At 42.2% G+C, this 23571-nt stretch overlaps 1 protein-coding gene across 8 annotated transcripts in view; it reads left to right on the top strand.

Moving 5' to 3' along the window:
- The window catches only part of CRACDL (CRACD like), a 73432-nt gene that overhangs the window by 11812 nt on the left and 38049 nt on the right, over window positions 1-23571 (top strand). For 3 of the 8 annotated variants that reach the window (XM_048494534.1, XM_048494528.1, XM_048494535.1), the window contains exon 1: window positions 7011-7276. The exons of 1 other annotated variant lie outside the window; for it this stretch is intronic. The gene's annotated coding sequence lies outside the window, so the exon portion shown is untranslated. Of the gene's footprint in view, window positions 1-7000; window positions 7277-7483; window positions 7586-8956; window positions 9011-23571 lie in introns of those variants that run through there. 4 more of the 8 variants (XM_048494530.1, XM_048494531.1, XM_048494532.1 and 1 more) reach the window with 4 other exon arrangements.

The following is a 23571-nucleotide window of genomic DNA, read 5'->3' as shown; positions in this document are numbered from 1 at the left end:
TGTATACTTATGTCCTGCTTTGCTGATCCTTGTTGTCTAAAGCTGTTTATATCAAGAAGTCAAGCCCTGCCCTCGTGCTTAAAATCTGCAATGTGCGGGTTATTAATAACACTGTAAATGGCCACACATTTTTTGTGATGTGGGTTGGTTACAGTTCTTCTTAAGTATCCCTCAGCCCACTATGTTAGCTACTCTACTAGAATATTTCAGAAGGTTCAGGAGAGCAAACATCTCCCAAGGTCAGCAAAAGTGTGTGATTGATAGAAGATATGCAATGTGGTTCGAAGGGATGAACTTCTGACATGTTCTCTGCAGCTTATGGGGTGTTTGGATACGCTTCTGAAGTTATCATTATGCTGAATTAAAAATTCTGTATAGCACACTTGAGTGCTGTTAGAAAATCCTGCAATGAAATGAGATAGGCTGAAATTAAAGCAATCCAAATGAATCTGCCAATGAACTTTTGGTGGCTTCCACTAATGGAAACATAATTTTGCATTTCCTTTTTTAGCCACTGAATTGTTGTATTTGCTAGTTTATTGTGCTGTTTGAGTGAAACAACATTATATACCTGTAAGCCAGCCGTTAGTATGAAATTCAGAATACAACTTAGATATTTTTCAGAGCAGTGGGTGTGTTAGTTACTGGAAGAGTTGAAGCAAGAAGATCCTAGAACTCCATTCAACAGTAAAGGAATTTATTTGACCTAATGCATGAATTGCTATGGGTGTATACCAAAAACTAAATTGGATTGTTTTAGTGCCTATTAAGTTTTTTAAAAATTTTCATTTCACTGAGTGATTGATTTAGTCCTTTGTGTGACCAACATAATATACCAGTCAGCCATGATAATGAGGAAATGACCTGGGTCATTGATACAATCACTCCCAAGCACTCTCTCAGGTGTTAGATTCCAGATAGCTCCTTGGTGTGCTGAGGGGCAGTGGGCGATGAAAGAGGAGATGGCTAGAGCAGCAGTGGAGGGAGACTTTGAACAAATCCAAAGTCAAGGACTGAAGCTCATTTTAAAGCATACTTCATGGAAGCCATGGTGGCAGCAAAGAAACAATCCTTTCCCACTATCCTCATATCTGCCCAGTATAGAATGGAACTATTTTGGGTGGCCTGTTGGGATTTATGCTTCAGGAGGAGGTGGACTACTTGGATGCTTGCTATGCATTTGTCTCAATAATTTGCAGATAAAATCTATCACATCCACATAGACTTGGATTCTACATTAGCACTAACAGGGTCAGATGGTGCCAGGGTGCCAACTTGTCTAGCTGTTTGGGATACTTTTTGGTTTATTCAGTCAAAAGATGTGAACAGGTTCATTGGAAGTTTCAGGCCTCCACCAGCTAGTATGACCCTTGCCCTTCCTGGCTATTTAAATCTGGCGGGGGGACTGGGCAGCTAGTTGACTGGGTCTGAGAGGTAGTTAATGCCTCCTTGAGAGAGGGGGTGGTCACCCCAGCCTTAAATCAGGCAGTGGTTCATCTGCTACTAAAGAAGTCTACTCAGAATCCAGGAGATTTCAGTAACTATCACCTCATCTTAAATGATTCATTCTTGAGCAAGTTGATTGAACATTTGGTAGCTGGAAAACTTCAGGCATTTTTGGATGAAGCAGATTGTCTGAATCTTTTCCAGTCTGGTTTCAGGCCTGGTTATGGGGTTAAAACTGCCTTGGTTGACCTGTGCTGGGAGATGGACAGAGGAATGCCACTCTGTTGATTCTACTGGACCTCTCAGTAGCCTTCAGTGCCATCAATCACAGGCGTTTTCCCCACGGCCAATATATCCTGCATTAAGGAAGTGAACCATCCTGGTTTGGCCATGACTTCCACATGGCTTCTGAGTCTCACTCGGACCTGCCCTGTGGGATTTGCATTATCCCGCAGCTTTCAAAAAATTATAACATTGGCGGTTCTTTTGAAAAAGCCCGCACCGATCTGCTCCCATGCAAATACTGCAAGAGACAGGCCAGTTTATTTTTCCAGCTTCGCTGCCTGCTCTTCCCGCCCCTTAGCTTCAGCCAATCAGAACATCGGAAAAACGGAATCTACGTAAACATACGCAAACTACGTAAACTACGTAAATGACGTAAACGTAAACGTTCATGTGGAAAATGAAAATAAACTGGGGGCTCGTGCATAATTCACTGCAGTTCTTCCTCCCAGCCTGAACGCGCTGATGGGCAGCCATGCGAAGGGAGAAACTGGGATAAAAACACCCTAGGATATATGATCCTAGGTCAGGGGTAGGGAACCTGCGGCTCTCCAGATGCTCAGGAACTACAATTCCCATCAGCCCCTACTAGCATGGCCAATTGGCCATGCTGACAGAGGCTGATAGGAATTGTAGTTCCTGAACATCTGGAGAGCCGCAGGTTCCCTACCCCTGTCCTAGGTCTATCCCAGGAAATTTTGTCCATGGGGAAAACCCCACAGTACTGTTCTAGACCCACCTTTCTGGGCTGGGACTGCGAGTCAATGTTTATAGTGATTCCAATTCTGCTTGGAGGGTAGGTTTCAGAAGGTGGTACTGGGGGACTACTACTCAGCTCCTTGGCTTTTGGAGTTCCCTATGGCAGTGATGGCGAACCTATGGCACGGGTGCCAGAGGTGGCACTCAGAGCCCTCTCTGTGGGCACGCACAGAGTTCATCATGTGGGGAGGAAATGGCCCCCCCCACATCTAGGTTGGCTTGGGCTACTGGGCTCGATTATTAGCATTCAACCTAACACCTAGTTTTGGGGAAGCAGTATAGGTAACCCTGTTAAGTGCTGTTAAACCCCACTGATTTTCATGCGAAGTACTAAAGTGTGATCCTTTACCTGGGAGTAAGCTCGGTTGCTGGCAATGTGGCTTGCTTCTGAGTAAACCCTCCTAGGGTTGTGATTCGAAGAGTTGCATGGTTGCTTCAAAGCAAAGCCAACAACTACCACCAAGCTTACTCCCGAGTAACGAACACCTTGGAGTCAACCATTTTTTCTTAACTGAAACCTCAGTATTGAGATTAAATTGCCGTGTTGGCACTTTGCGATAAATAAGTGGGTTTTGGGTTGCAGTTTGGGCACTTGGTCTCAAAAAGGTTCGCCATCACTGCCCTATGGTCTTTAAGATCTACATGAAACCACTGGGTGAAGTCATCTGGATATTTGGGGTGGGTCATCACCAATATGTTAATGACACTCAAATCTCAAGCTTTTGGCTGATTCCATAGAGGGAAAAACCCTGAAGTGCCTGGAGGCAGTTTTGGAGTGGGTGCAGGCTGGTTAACTGAAGCTTAAAACCAGCAATTCAGAAGTGCTACTGTGAGTGTAGGTCTGAACTCAAACTTAAAGTGCCACACACCCTGGATAGGGTGGCACTGGGTTTGATGGAACAAGTCCACAGTTTAGGGGTGGTTTTGGGCCCAGACCTACTGCTGGATGGCAGGTGGCAGCTGTGGCCAGGAGTGCCTTTTACCTGCTTCAACTAGTTAGCCAGCTGTGATCTTTCCTGGGCAAAAAAGATCTGGCTACTGTAGTGCATGCCCTGGTTTCAACTTAGGTTACCAACTCTGGATTGGGACATTCCTGGAGATGTGGGAAGAAGAGACTGGGGAGGGGAGGGTTTGGGAAGTGGAGGGATCTCATTAGGGTATCATGCCATATAGCCCATCCTCCAAAACAGCCATTTTCTCCAGGGGAACTGATGTCTGTATTGAGGAGATCATTTGAAATTCTAGATCTCTGGGCCCTATCTGGAGGTTGGCAACATGTGTAGGGATGAGGAAGGTTGGAAGCATACACAGGGATAGTTGTGAGCCATGTTCGAAAACTCTTGTTGGTGCAGAATGATAAAGTCAGAACATTGATTTGAGTGGGACATAGTCTTGGCCCATATACACTAGGTCCCAATCTGTTTCCAGGCCCAATTCAAAGTGATGGTGTTATGTATGATTTGAGACCAACATACTTGCCTGTTCTTGGATGAATCTGCCTAACTACTGTGATCTTCTATTGTGGCCACCCTGGTCTTCTGCAATTAAGTGGGTGGCAACCCACAAGGGGGCCTTTTCCGTCGTGGCATCAAAACTCTGAACTCTCTCCCCAGAGTGAGTGATCTATCTATCCCCTGCTGTTGCCATCTTCCACCAGCACGCAAAACCATTTTTGTTTTGTCTGGTGTTCTCCATGCCATATGTTTTAATTGTTTTTATTATGTGTTTTTGTTTGGTTTTAATGATTTTACAGTATGTTTTTATTATTATGCATATTTTTAATCTGTTAGCCACCTCATTAGCCTTGATGGGGGAATAAAGGCAGGGTATATATTTTGTACATAAATAATCCTAGGCAGAGTTGAACCCTTTTAGCCACTTGACTTAATAGTTCCATTGAATATGTAAAATGGCATTGTTTAGGAGCACATTTTTATATACAAAAAAGTGTTATAGTTTATTATACTATTTGCCATATATGTTATCTTGTTTTTAATGTGCTGATTTCTAATTCTGTAATCCAGTCATGGTTTATACTTTTCATTGTATTGTTTTAATATTTTGTGAGTCAGTAAGAAGAACTATGTAAATAAAATGAGTAAATAAATAAAATATTCTGTGTCTCAATTCATATTTTGTACAGGATTTAGAACATGTAAAAAGTGGTATCATTGTAAATTAAAAGGCTCTCCTGAGATGGAGCATCATATTAGCATATGGAAAATTAGAAATTACATTTCTTCCAATATCAAATTCATTTTAAAGTTAAATCTAGGGCTTTTTGTTTGTCAAATTCTATGAAGGAGTATAGCTGTCATACTTGTTCTCATAACATTTATTAATCTAGTTATAAATCAATCCCTAGTACTGTCTCATTGTTTTAATGAATAATTCATTAATCTGCACTTTTTGTGTTGGTGAAATTTTGCTTTGCTTGTAAACATTATTCAGCATGAAAAAACTGGATTTTACCTTATTCTTTGAGGTATTCTATGATTATTTTCTGTTACAGTTGAAGATCTGCTGTGTTGAAGCACTTAAATGATGGAATCTTTTAATTAGTCTGCTTGACTTTGGCAGGTTTTCAGTTCTATTCTTGTGGTAATTGAGAGGCGATTCTTTCTTCTAAGAGAATAACAGGCTAGAGCAAAAATGGCAGTGTTGCTTGGTTACATTTCATCGCTTGGGAATCAGCACTTAACATGGCTTATTTGGGATCCAAACTGCAAGGTGGTTTCTCAATAATTTATTAGTGTGATATGCTCAGATGTGACTGGGTAAATCTGTTTAATTAATATTCAGCTAATGGAACACAAATGCATGAGGTTTTTTTTATCTTTTAAAAATCACATTGATCTATTCAGTTTTTTAAAGAAAGCATCTTCAGTAGTGTGTGTGGAAGGGTCAGATTCTGGACCATTAGTTTTTATTGAAGTTCTTCTGTGGAAATTAAAGGCTACATTGTACTATATTGCATCATCAACACAAATTCCATAGGGGTAGCATATTAAGCGCTTCAGCTGAAATAACACAATCTTATGGCACCACAAGGACATTTATAGTGGCATAAGCTGTTGTGAGAAAGAGTGTTGACACACCTTCTCAATATAACAAACTAGGTTATGGCTAAGGAGACTGGGAAACATCCTTCCCCGGTTCCCAGTTGCTTCTGGGTGTAGCAGCAGGAGACATTTTGGCCAAAATAATTACATCATGGCACTGCCATGAAACAACTTCTGATCACACTATCAGAAGTGATATCATGGCATCAAGCAATGCCCAACTCCCCCAACAGAAGTTTCCAAGGGTTGCCTGTCCTGAGATGGCAACCCTACATGTGGCTCATACAATTTTATTCTGTGGTAATTGTGTTGGTCTTTAAGGTGTCATAAGACTGTTATATACTTTTAATACCTACTAGAAGGAGCCAACATGGTATAGTGGTTGAGAGTAGTAGACTCTAATCTGGAGAACCTGGTTTGATACCTTACTACTCCACATGAAGCCTGCTGGTTACCTTGGGCCAGTCACATTTCTTTCAGAATTCTCTCAGCCCACGCAGAGGCAGACAATGGAAAACCATCGCTGAACATGTCTTACCTAGAACTATTTAGCCTTTGCATCACACCAAGGAATGTTGAGGGTATTTTTTTAATCCGTAAGTACGTTCCATGGATTTTGATGGAGCTTTCTTTCAGACTGATTAAATATATGGTTTAGGCCTTTCCATTTCCAAATGCACAAACTTGTTCAGTAAAAATCCATGTGCAAGTTAAGCTATTGAAGTCAAGGAGCTCTCTAGGCCAATTTTGCACTGATCCCTAGTAGCCAGTTCAGAAGGAAGAGAGGGACAGTGACAGGGAGTAGTACCTGTGGAATTAGGATTTGCTAACTGGTCAATTTGGGCAATAGGAGTTGGGATATTTGACTGTTATACAGGGCAGCTCTCCAATAAATAGTTTTGACCAGGCATAAGGGCCAGAGTGGCTGACTGGAGTTTGGGAAATTCCTGAAGATTTGAGGCTGAAACCTGTGGAGGGGGGACCTTAGCAGGGTGCCATATAGTCCATCCTCCAAAGTAGCCATTTTCTCCGACTGATCTCTGTCATCTGAAGATCAGTTGAAATTCTGGGAGATCTCCAGGCTCCACCTGGAATTGCGTAACCATAATAAGGTGCTGGGTACCTTTCAGTGGCAGTAAAGTAATAAATCATGGTTAAAAGTATGCAAACATTTTGTCCTAGAATATGATGATTTTTGTGGGGATCTTTTTTCCTGCCGTTTTTCAAAAGGAGATTAAAACTCACTAAATTTCATCACACTGTGAAAAGGAAATTTAAAAAAAAGATTTCCGTGTGTAAGTTTATATTCTTATTTCTGAGGAGCTGGGAAGACCTTAAGCTTTCTGGGCATCAACAAACTACTAAGAATTCAGGTCAGGAACTCCCTTCTTGTTTCCTAGCAACTCAAGGATAGTGGTGCTTTCTCCTTTGACTGAAATCATTCAGAGGAGGATAGGGTGATCCTTTGCAGGGCCTAAGGCAACGTTGAGCATACATGTGGAAGGTACATAGTAGAGTATCATTATGCCTGAATGTTTATGAAAAGAGGACTGTGCCTCTTCGTCAGATGGAATCAACATTACTTTTGAATCCTTTCATATTAACTTGAAAGCACCAGCATTCTGCTTTCATTACAGCTTAGACGTTTTGCAAGGTGAAGGATTTCTTTTGAAACCTATGTAGCCCTTTGTGTCTTATTGAATCTGGCAAAATCAAAATGTATACAGGTAAGCAGCTAGAAAGCAATTGTTCGTAGTTGAAATAAAGGTAAACTTCCTAGTGTGTTAATGGGCTTGGTTACCTAAGCAAACAGCACAGAGCTGTGCAAGTGTTGCTCCGTTGTACTCTGTTGGCTGATCTTCTTTTGCTTGTTGTTTCTGTTTATATGGTACAGAAAACAACCTTTACACTTTTCTGGATAATTTGATGAAGAATTAATTTAAAGAAAATCCCTTAAGGGCATGAGAATAATGGGTCAGAAGATAGTACAAAAACATATTCAACAGTTTGTCAAGCAGTCAGTAACAGTGATTTGCGTGAGTTGCTGATCTTTTTAAAACACTGGGAATTTTTGCTTTTCAACTTCATCTTGCTAGATGGCTAGATCTTTATGATTTGTGGCAAATATTTACCTTGTGTGATGTAAGCTATTTTAACATTATTATGTTTTCTCCTTTTAATTTATTAATGAATACCAAACAATCACATAGTACATACCAGAATCTTTGTTAATTGTTGATTCTTACAATGAGATCTTATTTATACAATGAACTAAAGAAGATATCTGATTGTATTTTAAGCTTTGCAAGATTTATTTGCATGCTGAAATTAATGTGATAGGCTATCAGTAAGAGTGAGTGAAGTAGCCTTTCTGCATGGGAGGAGATTTTGTTGAAGGTGTGATGTGTTTGCTTTCGTGGCTATTAACAGATGCACATCAATATCAAGGAGGTAAAAGTTTCACATTTCAGAGAAGAGACATTAATCCTTAGATAGCGTGTAGTTAGGCAGACAATAAGGATAAATTAGCCTTAACCAATGCAACCTGTGTTTTTTTATTATCCAACTCTAGGATGAATTCTAGGTATCTATCATCTTGGGTTGCAGAGTTCTCCCTAACACTTATCAGTGCCTCTTTGGTTAGCAGTGTTTAACATTGATTTTATACTTCTGTAACTGTCCTTGTAGTTTCCCCCACAGAATCCTGTGAGAGATTTTTTTAAAAAAAATAATGGATAGCTTCACAGAACTACAGTATGGGGGGAGAATTATTATTAAATCATTGTATTTTGATACACCTTTTCTGTGCTTTCTCTTGGGGATTTTTGTTCTTATTCATGGATCTGGATTAATTTGGCGGAAGATACTATGGAGCTTAAAAGATTGTAGTTCTGTTAGAAGTGAAAATAAGAGGGAATGAAACAAAATAATTGTACAAAGATGTCAGAAAAACAAAGGAAATGTGAATTATTGCGGATATTTCTAGAAGATAGTTGGGATAATTGGGCAAGGAAATTACATATGTAGTGTTTTTGGTGATTGTGTGCCTTCAGATCCTACCATTCTGTGTTAATGCCAGGAGTTCTGGAAGGAAACGGTTTTGTTCTTTTTAATATGTAAGTACTATTTCCTGAACTATGTGATCTTAGAGAATTGCTAGTCTGTCTTGAGAAATGACCATTGTGAGCCAAAAGTGTTCCCCTTCCCCAAGAATGCTATCTACTACCTATGTCTAGTTGATACATCTCTGTATGGCGTACTGTTCTTACCTATCCTCCTTCTAAAAGGTGTTTGCTGTAGTAAGAAATTCTGCCTCATATCAATCTAATTGTTCAGTCTCTCTTAATGGATAATTGCAGCAGAACTTCTTGTCCTCAGAGAAGATTTCCCATTGTCTTGGTCCCCAGGTCAGTGTTTCCTACAAAGACACCAGAAGGTTAGATGGGCTGTTCTCAATAAAGGTAATTCTAACTTTTACACATTCTGAAAGCAAGCCTTCCCATGTATAAGAATGAAGAGTGCCTCAAATTTTAATTTAGAAAAAGAGACTAGCTCAACTCCTAAAATTTTGGGAAACACTATATTAAATTAATGTATTAATTTTCAGGCAACATGTTCCTAGATTGGCCAGATATACCACTGCCATGTACATCTAGCCATGCATGACAGAGAAGCAAGGAATGTGTAGAATTTAGCCTTTAAGACACTTATTTTACTCATAACCTTTGGAGGTGAAATGGTTAAAAAATCTGACCTCAATTTTGGGTTGCTTACAAACAACAACTGCTTGTTAATAAAGATCAGGTTGCATCTGCCTGTGACGGTGATGGCTGAAGGCAGTGTTCTGTCTAAAAGGGTGTGTGCCAGAAGTGGAAAACCTGATAGTTCTGAATTTAGGCAGAGGGGAAAGGCAACTAGAATTCAAAGCTTTCTGGGCCAGGTTGCGAAGGCTTTGTTTGGCAGTGAAGTTGCCTTACAGTGAGTCAGGCCAATTACAGTATTTTTAATGGCAGCAGTTCTTCAGGGTCTCAAATTGAGGTCTTTCACATTTCCTGTCTGCAGATCTTTTTTACAAACTATAGATGCCAGGTGTCCAAATTATAGACCCATGATACCAGGCATTGGATCTGGAATCTTCTGCGTGTAAAGCAGATGTTATACTACTTAGTCACAGCCTCACACCAGTCTTCTTTCTGGGACATTGAATGCTACTGCTATTTCCAGGAGGTGAGAAGTCTCTCTGTGCAACTCTTGGTTTTCATTTGCTTAATCTATACCTTTGTAAATAAACAGTTCCTTTGAAAGTTCTGCAGGTCCTGTAAAACAGAGATGTTTCACTAGGCTTTCCCTTCTTCTAAAGTTTTCCCATGTTCAGATAGCTCTCAGTAAGAGACTGTGAAGAGGTAGGGAAGATATTCATCATGGGATTATGTTGCTTATTCGCCATCTGTGGGTTTTAAGATTAAATATTAATGCTGGTTTTATGTATTTATAATACACTTCATGTTCTTAAATATGTATGTATGGCCTTGGTCAGGAAGGGTGGGATATAAATTTAATAAAATAAAGATAAAATAAATAGCGTTTTGTTAGACAAGAAAGTATAAATCCTTAGCACTTGCTCCTTGCAACTGAACTTTCCTTCCCCAAGAAGCTTTGCTCGATAACTTTGTGGGAAAGTAATATTGGATTTAGTCCAACAAATTTTAGATGTACCTTAATCTCACTGACATTAACATGCGTTGCAGTCCCAGTCATTTCTATAGGACTTGGGTGTGCCTGACTTTCTCTGAATTGTAGCTATTGTTTGTTTTCTTAAATACAGGGTGGATCGCAAGAAACAATTTGTTTAAATAGTGCTTTATCTCTCACTCACTCTCTTTGTCCTTCAGATTCATTTTGCAAACATAATGAATTAAACCCTTGATTTCTTTACAATAATTATAGTGTTCGTTAAAGAGGGGAGAGTGAATTCAAGGAACACCTGTTGATTACAGAGTAGTACTTCAGTTCAGAAAGGGTAAGAACAATACAAAATTTAGCTTCAGAAAAAGAAGCACAAAATCTTTCTCCCCAAGTGATGAGATTTCTTACTCGATTTAGAAGACTTTATGGAGAGTTATAGATTGGATGGGTGTGAATGTTTTGGCTAAAACTTCTGTATTTGTCTTCAAATAATGTAACTGGTTTCACTATCCATTTGAGAATGCAGAATGTAGAAAGTGGTCTAGAATTTAGTCTGCCAAATTGGACTTTAGGGAAAAGAAGCCCAAATCCATTCTGGGGGTTGAAAGGAGTCTAGTTTAGAGTTTATACAACATAGAGTTTATACAGCAAAGAAATCCTCTGTATTTAGCTTAAAGCTAACCCAATTCAGCTTTGTGTTGTGTCCTCGGAAAGTTTGTGAAATAAGAGGTAGTGGAATGTGTTTACCACATTGTTAAAGCAACTTAACTTTGTTGCCTGGGAAGATTTCAGCAGGCTGAGATTGTTCTAGCTGTGATTACTATACTTCCTGTATAGTAATTCTATGTTGGAAGTTACTGGCTTTTGTGACTAGCGGCTGACTCTGATCAGTGTTTTAAGTCCTAAAGAACTCTGGGGAAAGGTCTTGGTCTCTTTCTGTCTATATGGGTGGGTTCCAGCTTTTCCAGCTGCTGCTCAGTCTTGCACACCTTTCTTGTTCCTTTTGGGTTAGACATGTGGCTAGAATAGCTGAGGAGAAGGATCAGATTTAGGGCCTTTCCCCACTTCTCCTGCTTCCATACGTTGCTGCAGCTGCTCTGAGCCTTGGCGGCATCCCATGGCAGCAGCGTCTAAAGCGTCCCAGCATGACTCCGCTCTCTGTGCGGGGTCATCCAAAGGCACCGTTTTTGCCAGCGCCAGGGGTGCCGCCCGCTGAGTTGAGCGCTAAGAGCCTGCAGCATCAAGCGGCTGGCGCTATGCTGTCCGCCCCTGACGTGGGGAGTGCAGTGGGACCCCGCGCTACTTGCGGAGAGTAATGCTGGGCTTAAGGTAAGTGGGGAAAGGGCCTTAGACAAAAAAAATGCTTTCTTTTACTACTCATCATTATCATCATCATCATCATCATCATCATCATCATCATTACTACTCATCATCATCATCAAATCCATCATGCTAAGTAGCATATTGGGCATCTCTCCAGCATTTCCTATCTTGGGCGAGTGTTTCAGCCTCTTCCCATACATCTTTTACTACTAGAGAGTACTTAATGTGAAGCAACTTGACATTTTGACTTTTCAGATTCTTGTTATTATATACTAAACTGATGGATTCCTCTCCACCAAGTCACATCATCTGGTCTAATAATTTGGCTTTTTTCCCTCAACTGGTTTTGTTGGTAAAATTAAGTTATTTCTCTCCATGGCACATTATTTATGCTGCAGGGATTCTTGTTCAGTACAGTGGGCTGTATTTAAACATTATCTTTCTCCTGGATGGTGTAGGCCATCTTGTTTGGGTTGTTCTCTACCGTCAATCAAGGAGGCAGGAAATATACTTTGGTCACTTCCTGTAGGTGGGTCGTAGCCGTCTTGCCCCAGTATCTTCCTGCCTCATCAGGGAGTGCAGCAAGTTCAACAGGCTGTTTGCTTATTGATAGGCTTCGTGTCCTTTGGATCCCAAAAACTCCTTTCTGTGTCTGTGAGAGTTTGTAGTCTTTTTTCCTTGTAACTCTGTGTCTGTGGTCCCTACCCTCCTTGTGTTTCCCTCTTCCCGCCAAAAAAGCCTTCCCTTCAGCGGCTATGGCGTCTGCGCCATTTTCTCCTCACAAGGAGGGATTCTGCCGCTCAGCAACGGAGAACACGGAGGGCAGTGACCAGGTCTGCCAGTCAAGCCTCCTGCTCTCCCCCGTGCAGCCGTGTGGCTGAGAAGGAAGTGCGCACCGGCCGGTCCAAGGGCAGCCGTGGGGCTATCCAGCGGGCCTCTTCACCATTGCCCTCTCGGCGCGCAGGTTGGCGCGCACGCTCGACCAGCCCCTGTACAGGGTGCCAGGCAGCGTCTGGGCGTGAGAGCTGTGGCTGCAGTCACGAAGAGGGGAGGCACCGAGAGGACTGTGGGTCATCTTCCCACCTTGATCCCGTTTCCACTGCCGGTGTTCCAACTCTGCAGCCGATGGACGCCTCGGCGGCAGAGGCCTCCAATCCAGCTGGACTCTCCAGGCAAGAGGGAGAGAGGAAGGGGACGGAAAGCAACATGCAGATGCCATTCCCTCAGAGTGGAGCGTCTTCTCCCATCACCGGCTGGAAGCCTTAATGAGTTCCTCCATCAGGGAGGAGGTCTCTAAGCAGCTGCAGCCATCCCCTGCCCTCCCTCCTTACAGACAAAGGCCTCGCTCTAGATCCAGATCCCCCATTCCCTGTAGGAGGGATAGGGACTGGCTGGCTCCTGTGTATAGCTCAGAGGGCAGTGACATACCCCCTCACAACACAAGAAGGGATTGGTAATCTGTTTCTACTGTTCAGGAAGGACATTTCAGATATCAGTGTTGCAGGTTTCAGAAACCTCATGCTCATTCCCCAACCAAAAAGGTCCAACCTGTCAAATGGGCTGATTCTGACCCAAAGCCAGTTGCTAAAACGCAGGAGGCCCAAACTGTCTGTGCAGCTAATGTATTATAGGTCTCGACGGCTCAGGAAGGAATCAGTAAGATGTATGGAGCCCGTGACAGGGGCTGAGGTAACTCTGATAAACCCCCAGTTTATACAGAAGATCAGAGTGTGACTAGGCCGAAAAATTAAGGTCAGAGGGATCAGTAGCCCAGCCCTGAGGCGAAATTGGCTGAAGCCCCAATAACATACAAGGACTTCCATGGAAATTGGATGAGGGAGTCTATGGAGGTATTTAGATACCCATTTCTATTGGGAATTCTATAGCTTCACAAGCTAAATCTATGAATGAAATCTCTGGAAATTAGGAAGGCTTCAGTTAACACTAGGCCCAAATATCCGACAGTGCAGTGGAGACCAAACAGGGACACCTAGAGGAGAATGCAGAAGTGAACTGAGTATCATTCTGCCAGTCTGTAATGCTGAAGGCAGCCGTAGCTTCCAGAGAAGTGATACAGAGTGGCTATGAGGAGAAGGTGCGCTGCTAGTCATCCCCAGAAAGTATTAAATGCAGCTGTCAGAGTTAACGCACAAAACCACAATGTCAGCCCACTTAGGCATTAACAAAACTTGAGTGAGGCAGCAAGCTATAATTTATTGGCCTAACAACGAGGAAGGACATCTGTGAATTCTGCAATCCTGTCCTACATGACAGCTGGTGGGCAAGCCAAAGTATAAAGGCAGAACTCCTTTGCATTCTGCGGGTGGAGGCATTTCCAGGACCCTACAGATCCAGCCTATAACTGCCCTGGCTACTGAGTAGGATGGGACAAGAGCTCTCATATCTGAGGCCAGCTATTCATGGGCCCTTCTGTGGGACACCTTTGAACGCTTATCTGGGGTGTCCTTGATGTTCTCCTCACTGTCCCTTGAGACCGGTCCCCCCCGGTTGGAGGGCTTCCACGGGACATCTACTAGGAGCATTTGTAACATCCTATGGGGTTCCATTTGAAGCGCCTCAGTGAGGGGGAGATTGATCTGGCCTCCGATCACTTTTCAGAGCCAGAAGACCAGGATTCTGAGGTGGTTGAGGACCCAAATTTCTCCGGTGCAGCGAAAGCCATTAAGGGTTGCCCTAGGGGTCTTTCCTCGGTTTTCCCATTGGAGGAGAAGATCTCCTGTTTTTTCCCTTTGCCTGAGGCAAGTTCAACAGACAATGGGATGTAACTGCGGTAAACAAAAGTTTTCCCCCAGTTTTTTTCCCCTGAAGCTGTACCTGGCTCCTGACCACCTTAGCAGTCTTATCAAGACCCACTGGTCGAAGGGCCAGTGGCTGCATTTCACTCGGGTGGTCTGGTCTGGAGGGACAGAGGGGGAAAACTTAGGGATCCCCTAGATAGAAAGGCAGACTACAGCCTTAGCAGGGTCCATGAGGGCACCGCTATGGCTCCTAGGATCCTCGCCCCCTCTGCGACAGCGGCTAGATCTACTATCATTTGGCAAAAGCGCCTTCTAGCAATCATTCCTCCTGAGGACCAGGGCCTCAGAGAGGGTACCGAAAGGGTACTTATGGCTGTCCCTTCTTAGTGGATGCCACCCTAGATGCCTTTTTGACCACTTCATGTATAATGGCAGCATCCTTGGTGGTGCGTCGCCTACTTTGGTTTAAGCCATGGCAGGCGGAACCCATTCTAAGACAGTGGTTCCAGTTTTGATTCTCAGGGGGATGCCCTCTTTGGTTCGGAGTTTGATAGGATCCTGGTTGAAAACAAAGATAACAAGAGAGCCATGCCCGGATCTGTCAGGTCAGACAAACCCAGGTTTACACCTAAGCCGGCCTTTAGGGCCTCTCCCTCATCCTCTCCCCCCTACCGGGAGGGAAGTACAGCAGGCTGGCAGACGCAACGCATACTCGGACTAGAGCTTCTGTGGCTTAGTTGGGTAAATACAGCCTTAGTATTTAGTCTAAAAGCTTGCCGGTTCCAGATCTGTCAGGGATGAGTAATTTTAAGTGGTGGGATTTTATTGGCCAACCACAAGTCCAATAAATTGCTTTCAGCCTGACTCTGGTGCCAGCAACAAAGCGTGGCTATGTAGGCATTCCGATGAGCAGAAGTCTCCTGTCTTTTGTGTCACCAGTGGATGGAAACCCCGTAACACTTGTAGTGGGTCCGAACCAGACTTTCTTCAGTTTACTCCCGTTAGAGTTCTGTTTGTTGCCACAAGACAGGTTCCTCCCTTCACCGAGCAGCTTCACCCCGGAAAAACGGGACAGGCTTAAGTGGGCAATCTCTCTTCTTACCTTAGTCAGGGCCATAGAGTCCGTGCTGTTGGACCAAGTGGGAAGGGGGGTATACTCCCACTTCTCCACAGCCCCCAGAAAAACGGGGATGTCCCCAGTGAAATCACAATTCTGGTGCACTAAACATTTTAACTGGAGTTTGACAAGTTATTTATTTCAAATATTTAGATGCCATACTCTTAAAAATACATTCAGACTTTGTCTGGAATCTTTCACAAAGGGGGGGCAAGAGAGAATGGGTTATCTTTGGCAGCCATTCATTTATAGAATAAAGAACTGATTTTAGAAGTAATAATCATTAATTCTCAATTCTAAAAGGAATGTTAGTTCTCCTTGAGTCAGTTAGTTAACTAACTAGCATTACAGCATGAGACAAGTTTCAGTCTAACTCCACCTGGTGTTGTAGGGTGGTTCCATAAAGGCTGGGCTTAAGACCAACTTGTGAGTAATCTAGGATGACATCTAGTGACAGAGTCTCTGGTGTGATTAGCTTCCCCCTGCACCAGCGAACAAACGCTTTCCAGGAAGATCTGTGAATCCTGGTGGTGGACGGACAACATGAGGCTAGCAACGTCTCAGTCACGTTGTTTGAATAGCTCTTCTTTCTCCTACTTTTCTGTTCCTTGTTCTGTTCAAGAACCATGCAGTCAAACTGAACCAGATGTCACAGGTGACCCTGGGATAACCAACTGGAACCGTCAAAAGGATTAAGAGCTGTGTCTCTGATAATCCTTGAATCACTAAAACCATGGGGAAGGCCAGTAGGGCGCCATCAAGATGACTCTCGCTCTCTGTCGTCATGGCTCTGTGATCCCAGTGGAAGTATTTGACAAGTCGTCATCGTGGGGATCCCAGTGGTGACTTGTCGGTATCCCATCATATCCCAGTGGGATGCCAGACAAGCAAGCCTAAAATCCACCTCATCTTTATTAACAAAAATAAATATTTTTAAGTTCGAACCACCCAACGACAAGGAGATGGTTCTGCCTAACTTTTGCTCCAACCCTACCCATCCCAGGGAACGTTTATGGCACCACCTGGATGTGCGTTGGTCCCTGAGGGCCTTTCTCATACGCAAGGAAAATTAATTAATTAATCAATTAAATAAATAAATAAATTTGTAGGCCACCTCATCCCCGAAGGGCTCAAAAATATCAGAGAATGTGAGTCCCTGTTTATTAACATGGTTCCCCCTAGGGTAGGTGAGGCCATGTCCTCTGTGGCCGTTAGTTCCAGCATTAGGGCATGCGTCATTGAGGCGCACAAGGCCAGCTGTCTACCGGTTCCCAGTGGCATCACAGCACAATCTACCCAGACTTTGGTCAAGCACATGTCCCTAGAATAGATATTTAGGGTGGCCACTTGGGCCTCTCCCTTCTCCCTTTGTGAGGCACTGTAGGTTGACCTCTCTGGATGCCATTCAGGCCTCCTTTGGAAGGAGAATCCTGGAGCACATTATCGGAGATTAACAGAACCCACCCTACAGGTCACTGCTTGGGGAGTACCCAAACAAGATGGCCTACACCATCCAGGAGAACGGCCCATTGGATACTCACCGTGAAGGGGTTTTCTCCTGGGTGGTTGTAGGCCATCTTGGCCCTCCCTGTTCTCGTTCTTCTCCGGTAATGTGTTTCATACCTAAAATTGCAAGGTTAACATTCCAAGATAGAGTTTCAGAGCCTGTGAGAATTCCTTTAAGCTTTGGTCCCTTTCAGAGTTGTTAGATTAGGTTTGTTTTTTCAGCATGTTATTGTGTGTTTCGTTGTGGTTCCATTGTTCTTGTCTCATTGTGGTGAGTCTGATCCTCAGCTAGTCAGATACTGGGGCAAGACAGCTATGACCCACCTACAGGAAGTGACCAAAGTATATTTCCTGCCTCCTTGATTGACAGTAGAGAACAACCCAAACAAGATGGCCTACAACCACCCAGGAGAAGACCCCTTCACGGTGAGTATCCAATGGGTCGTTTTCTCTTGTGATCTAACTCATGCAAGTATTTGCAATTCTCGCTTGAAGGTCAGAGAATGTTTTTGCTGATGGATTTTGTCCCTTGTATACTGTAGGAAGGAGACACAGCTTCAGTTTGGTATCCCAATCACTAAGCGTCCTTCCATCACAGAGGTGCCAGAACTGAGGCTGTTGGAAAAGTCCCTCTTGGCAAGAAATTCAGATATATTGTAAAGTTACTGGCATCATGGCTATCAGTGAAATGTAAAGTGAAAAATCTTTATGAGATCTCATCTCAGCCATAATGACATTCTTGGTCAAACCAGAGTTCTCTTAGTCTTAGTATCCGGTTTGAAACATTGACTGTGCAACAATTTTATGCTCTTTACAGGATTGCCATAATGATTACTAAGTGGATGAATGGAAACACACAATATGCCATGTAACTGATTTGCATTTGAACATATTTTGTAATCTTCTGGTTTTTTCCAGGCTTTGATCCAGTTATATGATAGCATGTTATTGCTGTTATACTGAGCCCTTTAAATCTATAAATTACCACGCACAAACAAATAAAAACCTTTACGCAGATGTAAAATATAACATTTATGTAGGGAGGGATTGGTTTTCATTCTTCATGATCTTTAGTCACCTTGATGACTAAGTACCTCCTATAATAGGTTTGCACAATTAGTAACTCTGAGGAACTGTTGACTTTTTATATTGTCAATCAATGCCTTCATTCATAATAAACATGACAAATCTCTGTATGATCTGGTTGGTAAGGATGTCAGACTTGGCTTCATCAAAACAAGGCTGGATATAGACTTTGCAACTTTGTGAGCAGTTGGTACCCCCCCCCCCAATACTTTTATTTAAATATCCCAATATATAACTATCTTTTTTGAAGATTTGAGGAGGGAATAAACATTGAAAAGCATGCCAAGTTCATCACACTAAATAAAATTATACTGTGTTTGTGTGGTGAACTAGGTGTAGCAACCAGCTCACAGCTGAGGAAAATGACTTCACATTGCCATGGGCCTGACTTCCCTCAAGGACGGCTAAAATTTCCCTAGCCCCCCTTGATGCCTGTAATACAGATGACTGCCACCAGCAGGACTCTGTTTTTTTCCCAGAAGGGGACTTGCACACTTCTCGATAAACAAGGCTGCCCAGTATTCCCTTTTTCTGAGAATACCACCACCACACTGCATAGGGAAGAAAAACACCACTCTCGGTTTTATATCTGCATACCCAAGATTTTGGCTGAAAGTTAAAGGACTACTCTCCACACCAATATGATAAAATAGGTATTTTTTATTCAGACAGACATTTAATTTGGAAACTTGTATTAACGCAGCAAGCAGAACCAATATAATAATAAGCCTTTATTTGGCATAACAATAATCATAACACAATAAAAAACCTGAGATAAAAGATATACAAATACAAAGGTTTAAGATAAAAGGTATACAAATACAAAGGTTTAAGATAAAATATAAATTATTGATTGTGCATCACCTCCAGTAAAAATTGTGCAACCAATTCACAAGTTTCATTGTCAGAATTGTCCAGAAGAAAAGGAAGTCTACTTGATTCTTCCATTTCACTAGGTATCCTAGAAAGAATGTTGGAATATTTTGATCTGATATTAGCAGATTTAGGGCAGCAAAGCAGTTGATGTGCCAATGTTTCAATTTGTTGTTCACCACAAGAGCATACCCTTTCGCTCATTTCCAAGTTGTTAAATCTACCACGCAATAAAGCTGAGGGGAAAACATTGAAGCGAGCAAGTGTGAGGGCTCTTCTCTGCATTGGATTAGTCAAAAAATACAAATAGGGAGCCATCCTGTTTTGATATAGGGGTATTGAAAGATGTAAGGGTGAACAAGTTTTCATAGCAGCCCTAAATAAATTAATCCATTCGCTTTCCAACAATTTTTGTTTTAACAAGTTGTAGGATTCTGAACTAGATAACGGGAAAAGCGAGTCGAGAGATATACCAAGTGATTCAATCTTTCTTGGTCAAACCAGAGTTCTCTTAGTCTTAGTATCCGGTTTGAAACATTGACTGTGCAACAATCAGAGAGAACCATGGATTAGCCTGAGTATCAGACAAAAGTAGGTGAATCAGCGAGTGCTCATCATGCGAGAAATGCAGGCGAAGCCAAAATTTAAAAGCTCTCAACCAAGCCCTATAAACTAATGAATTTTGGCCCAGTTCTAAATAGAGGGCCGTGATAATGGCCAATAATTTGGTACACCCATAATTTTAATGGAAAAATTTGGATTGGACAGTATTCAAGGAGTCACAACCGCTTTGAGCCAGATAGGTACTCCATAAAGTAACTGGGCGCTCTCTATCTTAGAGTTAAAGATTTTTAATGCTGTTGGGACAAGGGAGTGGCCCTTTCCATAAAAGAAGCGTGCAATGGCAGAATAACTGATGGTAAAACCTTCCGCAATAGCAGCTTTTTTTGTGGGGTAACCAGGAGAGGTTATAAGAAAATGTAATTCCAAGATATTTGTATTGGTTAACCTGCTCCACTGGCACTTTATTAATCGCCCAGTTATGTTTTTTGTATTGTTTGGCAAAGATCAAAATCTTGGTCTTTTGATAATTGATGACTAGTCCGTTATCTGTACCACAGTACTGCCCACATCTATTCAGGCAGTCGAAGCTAGAAGTCCAACTTTGGCTGAGCGAGATAGAAGGATGGTAATCATCAGCAATATAGAAGTATTGGAATATGCCTTGAGCCTAATTTAGGGGCATGGTTATTAATTTCCAATAAGGCTGATGGAAAGGTCACTCAAGAAAATATAAATTGAAAAGGGTTGGTGCTAACACACAGCCTTGCCTCACACCTTTAAAGGTAGAAATAGAATCAGTCATGAGACCTTCCGCGTGAGCACTTAACTCTGCAGTTTGTGTTGGTATAAAGTTGCCTGGGAGGATTAGAAAAGAAGTTTATTGTCTATTCGCCTTTGTATAGCCAATTTTATTCCAAAGAGCGTTCTCTTAGAGATCTTTGTGTCAAAAGCTGCCTTCAAATCAATGAAGGCAGCATAAAGTTTGCTTCTATTGGACTTTTAGAGTATTTATTAACCAAATGCGTAGAAGCATAGCATGGTCTAACGTGGATTTCCCCCTCGTGCAGAAGCCTATTTGCTCTGGGCCAATGATGTTCTTGGATGAATCGTCCAGGCCTGTAGTTTTGGATAGAAGTGTCTTAGCATATATTTTCCCAATGACTGATGTCAAACTAATTGGGCGGAAGTTGGCAGGATCCCGATGGAGTCACCTTTATAAATAGGTACAATGACTGCAGATAGCCCAAGGCTTAGGAATGAGGCCTGAGTCATTGATTTGGGTGAATAGATTGGCCAAAAGGGGTGCCCACCACTCTATATGCGGCTTCAGTATCTCTGGGAAATTATATCTGGGCCAGAGGCTTTCAATGGGTTTCAATTCAGTTATTAGATCCATGATTTCCCTGAGTTGTAACAGAAGGCCATTTGGAATCATCTAATGATGGGAGATGGATGATAAATGTTACTGGTCTCTTCCTTTTGGAACAGCTTCGCAAAATGATCTATCCAAACCTCAGGGAGGAGAATGGAAGAAAGCAGCCTCATTTTATTGGAGTCAAGTCTGTTTGTCAAGGCCCAAAACTGTCTTAAGTCATTGGAGATTTTACGTGCTTGATATAAGCGATCCCACTGGGATTCTGCGCATACTGAACCTGTTTCTCTTTCATTAAAGAATGAAGAGTAGTTTTATATTGAACTAGCTGATTAAGCGACACAGGATTTCTAAATCTCTTTGAATTGTTGGTAAGATGCACTCCATTAGTTTTGTTTTAATTCATGGCACCTCTTTGTCAAACCAGGGGCACCTCTGAAGTGGCACTGTATGGAGGTTTCTGCTTAACAGGACTTTACAAGATAGTCTGTGATATACTTGATTAATGTTTCAAAATTGCCAATTGCCACACAAAGGCTTTAACCTGCCTTATAAAAAAGCACTTAGAGAGATTACCTAGATGCTGAGAATTAATTAGCTCATTGGTATTGGTAAGAGGCCAAATGGGATGTCCAGAAAAGCGTGAGTAAATACTCTTTAGATGTATCCTATAGGAACGTCCAACCCCTCTTCCTGATGGAGAACAAGGTTAAGTGAGAGGTGATCTCCTAGTAGAAGGTCTCCTATCTTAAAAGACTGGACTGAAGTTCTTAATTTTGGTGACATAAAAACAATAATCTATAACACTGTTCCCCAAGCTGTACTTAACAAATGTGTGAAATTATTAGAACAGTCATAGCATTTTAGACCATTGAGCCATAACATGTTATGTTTTGATAGCTTTAATTCGATCAGATTCCTAGCAGTGTAATTGGTCTGGGTATCCTCAGAATGACGCTCTGATGGAAGTAAGAGTGAATAGACATAATCGTTATCATCATAACCTTCACGTTCCAAATATGAGGTTAGATTATTACCCACTCTCGCATTGAAATCCCCCCAATATAGTAATTTCAGTTGAAGGATATTTTAGTTCCTAGCTCCTCAACAAAGCGAGGATAAATTTTGCCACGCGGTCATCCACGAACGTGCTATTATCTCGCACTCAGGGCGGATATCATCATTATTAATCGAATATCAGTGATGATTTGCCCCAATTAATCAGCAATGCTTGAATTAAGTGGGAGGGGTTGATAGAATTTTGCTGGCAGAGAGACAGAAATTAAAATGCAGAGACCACCAGAAGGACGGCGGAGCCCATTGCATTTTAATTGCTGGGGAGCATGAAGGCCCTGTAGCCCTCAAAATCTATGGGATGATATATAAGTTTCCTGTAAGAGAATTAGATCTGCTTTTCTCTCAGATATTTGAGAAAGTTTGGGTTCCTCGTGATTTATTCCTCCACCTCGAGATATTCCAAGACAGAACCGGAAGATCAAATTACTTTTGGCGTCAGGGTGGAAGAATCTAGGGAGGAAATTGCTGGTAGAGAATGCCATGCAGCCATTGAAGGATGTTCTCTTATGAGAGGCTGCATGCACAGCTGGAGGAATGCCACCAGCAGACTCTTGGAGGAGGGACCAAGTATTCTGGGCACCGTCTAGGTGAGGCCTTCCCCAGCCGCTGGTTGCTCAGAGTTCCCTTGGTCTCCCTGCTTCTCACAGGCTCTGCTTCCGCTTGTTTCCGCTTGTGTCATAGCCGCCCATTTCAGTCAATGCATAATGTATGATAGTATTGTGGGAACTAGCAGTCTAGAGCTTCAGTAGAGTCGGCCTTAGCAGCAAGAGCACTCTGTTTGGCAGATAGAGGACCATTGGCTAATACATTACTAGAATCTTCTTGTTGGTGCATTATCAAATCCTTATCCATATTGGTCAAAGAAGGTTGTAATAAATGACTCTATTCTATTAGGGCATATGTTATTGCTACTTCTCCCACCTGAGGTAATTCTACAACTGCCTCAGGTGCTTCTTTGCCCAATAGTTGTTTCCAGTTATAAACCAAACTTCCTGTAAGTCCTTGTTTGTGCTTGTAGTTGATATTTGCCTCTGGTGCTTGGATTGTGATGGATCGTGCCAATTGATTTCAATTAGTTCTTGTGCCCATTGCATTTGCCCCTGTTTACGTTGACCATCCTTGTAGGATGGTAGGGTTTCAACTGGTTTTGGATCGACTTCCCATCTCAGAAGGTATATTGGTGCTGGAAGCAGCAGTGGGCTCTATGCACTTATCCAAAGTCGCAACTCCCATAATTCGAGGAGTCTTGCTTGGATTTTCTTCTTGTATGTTGGGTGTTTGCTTTTCCTGTATTAGTGGGTAGATCATTGTACATGTATGTTCTTCTGTTTCTTTTAGAGGTGAGGAATTGAGAATCAGAGACAATTGTGCTACCAATTGTCTCCAATCATTAATTAAATCTTGGGTTGGAAGACTGAGCTTTGCTACCACGATTCTGGGCTCAGTTCCAATAAGATTGTTGGACAGTTGTATTTTTAAACATTCTCACCACATGGCATATCATATTTTTTCTGGTAGATAGTCCTTAATTTTAAAAAGTCTGTTAGGAGCTCATAGTTTGCATGGAAAGTAAGGGCAAGTCCTCTGTAGTAACCCATTTTGGGAAGCCGCCCCAAATCTTAAAAGATATAAATCTGTTGGTTTGCAGTGCAATAAGGA

Source organism: Sphaerodactylus townsendi, linkage group LG04 (genome assembly GCF_021028975.2).
Source record: "Sphaerodactylus townsendi isolate TG3544 linkage group LG04, MPM_Stown_v2.3, whole genome shotgun sequence".
In the NCBI taxonomy this organism is placed as follows: Eukaryota; Metazoa; Chordata; class Lepidosauria; order Squamata; family Sphaerodactylidae; genus Sphaerodactylus; species Sphaerodactylus townsendi.
The sequence above is the reverse complement of the archived record's forward strand: the minus strand, read 5'-3'. Positions and strand labels throughout refer to the sequence as shown.